The sequence below is a fragment of the Frieseomelitta varia genome, unplaced genomic scaffold, assembly GCF_011392965.1.
Source record: "Frieseomelitta varia isolate USP_RPSP 00005682 unplaced genomic scaffold, Fvar_1.2 scaffold_932, whole genome shotgun sequence".
Lineage (NCBI taxonomy): Eukaryota > Metazoa > Arthropoda > Insecta > Hymenoptera > Apidae > Frieseomelitta > Frieseomelitta varia.
The window spans coordinates 30089-35120 of record NW_025110737.1 but is presented as its reverse complement, the minus strand read 5'-3'; positions in this window follow the sequence as shown (position 1 = coordinate 35120).

The window sequence follows — 5032 nt, the reverse complement described above, 5'->3', positions numbered from 1 at the left end:
TTTGATCTAGATAAGGTTCCAAAACTGAGAGAATAGTATCTTGTAATTTTTTCCCTTCACCGGCATAAATTTCTAAATTACAAATGTAGCTTGAAGTACTTTCAGTCACTACACGAACAAGTAGGCCATATTTTACAAGCTTCCCTGGATTATAGGTTCTTATTCGAAGCCTACCTCTCCAAGCAATCATTGCTTCGTCCAAAGAAAGTTGCTGATTTGGTTTATAAATTGTTTGAAATTTTTCAATGAAAAATTCTAACAAATTCTAACAAATGTTGAATTTTGAAGAGCCTGTTAGTTGGTTGTTGTTGAAATGTAAACACCCCCAAACTTGTTCAAATCTGTTGCGGCTCATAATGTTTCTAAAAATTGGAGTCTGTAAAAATGGATCAGTAGATCAATATTCTTTTAGTTTATCTTTTCTGATTTGCCCCATTAGAATGATTACTAAGAAAAATTTTTTCATATCAGTTACAGTGACGTCTGTCCATTTTAATCCCTTATCAAACTTTTGCTGGTTTTGAACATAATACAGATTAGTTTCCTCACACAACATATTAAAAAACTTTCTCCAGAAAAAGAGTTCTGTTATTTCAGACACTTTTGTTGGGTCAGAAGGAATTTGTTTCACCCCTGGATTTCCAATAAAAAAACCCTAAACTAGGAGTCTTATCTCTTTTTACCCATGTCGTGGGCCCCACATCACTAACATCTTCATCACAGCTTTCACTTTTACTAATAATATTTGAAGATGGGCGCTCATTGTCATTTATCACCGAATCAACACTTTCATTGTCGCTATCGCTATAAGTATCGTCTGGAACATCTGACAATGGGTCAGAATATAATTCGGTAATTAGTTCTTCGGTAAGAATTTTTTTCATACTACAATATCTGCGTACATGAGCCATGGCTTTTGACCTTCTACTGAAGTGTGAATGAGCTAAGAGCTTGCACTTGCCCACACCTCAAGTAATTTTCTAAAACATTTTTAATATCCACATAAATCTTTTTATTTAAAATAATTCTTTTGTTTATCATATATTTCCTCTCCATAATCTCGTGGGATTCATTAAAATTTTTTCTTTTATACTTTTATTTTAATTAATTATAATATTGCCTCCAATTATTAAAATTAAAATTAATATCAAATAATATAATATACAATTAATAAACCAAAATTAATATGAGTTAATATTTTAAAATTAATTAAGTAAAATTAATAAACATTGTGGTTGTGTACCACAGTTACCTTAAATAAAATTGACCTTAAATAATTTTCAGACTTCTTTTATTTCAAATAGATAGTATCACTCGCGTTGCGAAAAATGCGCGGTAGACAGCGTAGTTTGACTTGCCCGAGCGCGGTGGAAAGCGTACAGTTCACGCGCGGTCGACTAAGTGTTAAGATTGCGCGTGCTCCAAGGTTGGAGCCTTTAATCTAAGAACATTACAAACCGATAAGTTTTTACTCTTTATGCTTTTGTATATATGTAAATACTATATATACTGGCACAAAATAAACGTCTGTTAATAATAAGAAAAAAAAACTTGTTCTCGTCTGATCACGAAAGTTAAACAGCACGGATAGTACTTAGATGGCTGACCACTTGGAAATGATGTTGGTTTTTTTTTTTTTTTTTTTTTTTTTTTTCTTAGTAATTGGAAGCTGTTTTAGATTGCTTATGTACAATTAACCTTATAGTTTTTGTTTTATTAGACTCTGTTATCCCAATAATTACTGAATTAAGGATCGTCAGTAGTATGTTTTTCCTCTTCATTGCGTATATTTTTCCCTTCAGAAATGCTATTATTTTTAATTATTGGTTGTAATTATGAAAAACACGAGATTCAGAGAAGAAGGGAAGAGGGGCCTAAATAAAAAAATTGTAACTTCAGTATTTATTACTTTCCAGAATATTAATTAAAAAATATTGGTTCTGTTAAAAATATTTATATTACAAACAACTGTGGATATCGTAACAAATGCATAACCATTTCTGTAATCGTAATGGTCAAATGATCATTTGTTCTTCGCATTAGAATAACCATCCTTTAGTACGTATCAAAATATTATAATTGAAATAATAATAATTAAAATAGATTTATGCAGTTATCTTTCTGTCTAAACAGAAATCGATGTTAATTTGAACAAAAAGTGCCCCCTGTATCAGAAAGATCATCAAAAATTATTGGTAAGTTTGGTTATTCTACTGTTAACCGTGATTGCGCTCTTGGTCACTTATAACACAGAGTTCACTTGCTTGTAAAACATCGACAGAAATCTCAGATGTTATAAAATATTTTTTCTTTTTCTTCTATTATTGTATGTATTATAGCCGTGTCTAAAGCGTCCGCATTTTTTCTCACTTAAGCGTCTGTTGTTATCACCAATTTTTAGAATTGGAACTATTTCACTTTATGCTACGTCAACCGTGTGCGACGTGCCAAAGACCGCGTAAAACATGATACTTGCACAATACAAAGCAAGCGATACCTGCTTCCTATATTTCGGCATAATTCGCTCTTGGTTTCGATTGCGGACGCTCAAGTGAGCACTTCTGTAATTGAAAAAGATTCGTTTCATTGGATAAAATTCCAATAGATTCTGGTCTTCCAGTGCGTCATATTGTTGTTATTTCGAATGTCTTAAATAATCCGTGCGTTTCAAACAGAATAATAATTTTTCGTTTCGCTAAATAATGAAAATGACAAATCGTGAAGAATACAATATTACAAAATTCAGCAATATATATACTGTTTTCTTATGAAAATGAAGCAGAAAAAAAACATCTTTGCTCGAGGCTCAAAATTCGTTGGATTTTCAAATGGACAAGGAATCAACAATTGAAGAAATGGAGAAAAGGACTTCGATCCAAGATATGGATAAAATTTTCTTTAGCTCGGTGGAAGCATCGTTGCTAATTTAATAAATTGCACAAAAGATATGTGGGAGAAAAACTATTCGTAAAGCTTATGTAAATTTTGTATTTACGAACATGATCCAATGGAAACCTAAATGGTTCTGTTTGAAACCATTTATATAAAGCTAGATGGTACGACGGAAAAAGCTTTTTGAAAATGATATACTGTTGAGACTGCTGGTAACTCGTCGAAATCCTCTGCATTTAGAATAGCTTGGGAAAGCACAGTCGAGAGTTCAGTAACACTTAAACGTCTCTTATCAATCGATAAAGTATCATCTCTACAAGTGGGAGATTCTGAGATAATAAATGTGCAGACGAAACCGTTTCAAATGGCTAGGCGAAATCAAAAAATAAAAAGTCGCAGAAATGAAACGTGCAAGTAATTTTCGTGCAGTTAATATGTAGCAGAGAATTCCTTGCCGAGAAACAAAACAAAATGTCGGATAAACGACCTAGAAAAAAAGAAAATCATGCCATATTGTTTAAGAACCGTTATTAATGTTGAAAATGGAAAATGACAAATACATGGTACGGATAGTGGACTGGCTGCATCCGTTCATATGTCGCACTGTCACTGAATATTCCAAGGATTAGAACCTTAGAAGGTTAGAACCACAGTTGTCTCAGTCGAGTTGACAATAGAACACGTGAAAGATGCCAGTGGAAAAATTTTGCCATTAGGCACAGGAATAATCGATATCATCACGTGCGTGAAGTGTAAAGAAAAGAGTCGTCAGATGTACTTTCCTGCCGGATCTTTTGTTTTCAACGAAAATAACGCAAAAGAGATTCTCGTGTGTTAAGTGAGAAATAGCAGTAGTGAAATCTTTATCGATTTTATTCTGTCAATATAGGAGAATATGAAATGTCTAGATTTTGCGTATTCACTACATGTCTCCTTGAAGTCGTAAATTATTCTTTTGTGTTATTCTGGCGGATTCAGAAGATAATCTAGGACCCTTCGAAGACTCGCCATTCTAAGTGATCAAAACAGAAGATTATTGGTTCCTCCTACAGAGTAATTATCACTTTAATTCGTAGACCGCTTTAGTGATGTTGACACTTTTTTTTTCTACAAAACCACTGACCTGAGCGGAGCAACGTCTGAAACTTCCATCTTGAATTGGAGTACGTCTGTTAAAAAATGCTTCATAAAACGAAGAAACGTTTACAATGCATAATATAGTTTATATTTTTATATTGTATCATAAAAGAACTCACTGAAAACAGCACAAACACCTAGGCCATATTAATATAAATGCTATTAAAAAGACGAGTGTAGTGCCTGAGATAAAAATAGAAGATTTTTTTCTGTGAAGATTGCGCATTACATTCGGTTTCGAATGCAAGACGTGGAACTCATTTTGTACAAAGCTTTTTAAAACTCGATTCATTATGTAAAATGTAAAATATGAACTACTTGTTCATAAGAGACAAATTTTTGCAATTTCACATTTGCAATTTCCATTGTCTTCCAGAACCATGGTTATTCACAATTTCTAATGTGATATCAGTTTTTCGATGCCCCGAACGCGGATCACTATATGTGTCGCTTGACCACACTTGAATTCTGAAATCCAAAAATCCACGGTGGCAAATGAAGATGTTGGATTATGAAGAACGACTCAAGTGGGTCCCCTTTGCTGTTTTAACGATTTCTTGGCAAAGTAAACTAATTTATACGAGTGTAAGAGTAACATAAAAAAACAAGATTGTTTAATAGAAAACAAAACTATTTGATAGATTGGTTTGATGCTCGCAGTAAATGTACGTGAAAGAAGAGTAAACAAAATGCCATATGAAGCGAGCGGTGATTCCGGTGAAGAGAAAATATTGATATGGAAATTACCCGTGACGGACAAAATCATACGCTCAAAATCGATACGCAAGAATAATACATCGAAAGAATGCTTAAAACGTTTCAGATGGAAGATGCGAAATTGGTATCTCACTTAGCCTCGGGTTTGCATTTGTTGGAAACCGTATCGCGAATCACAATTAGTTGCAGTTAGAGCTAATAGATCTGATATTGAATTCGCTGTTCATAAATTAAGCTAATTTTTAAAAAAATGTTAAAAACGGAAAAAAGTTTAAAAGGAATAACG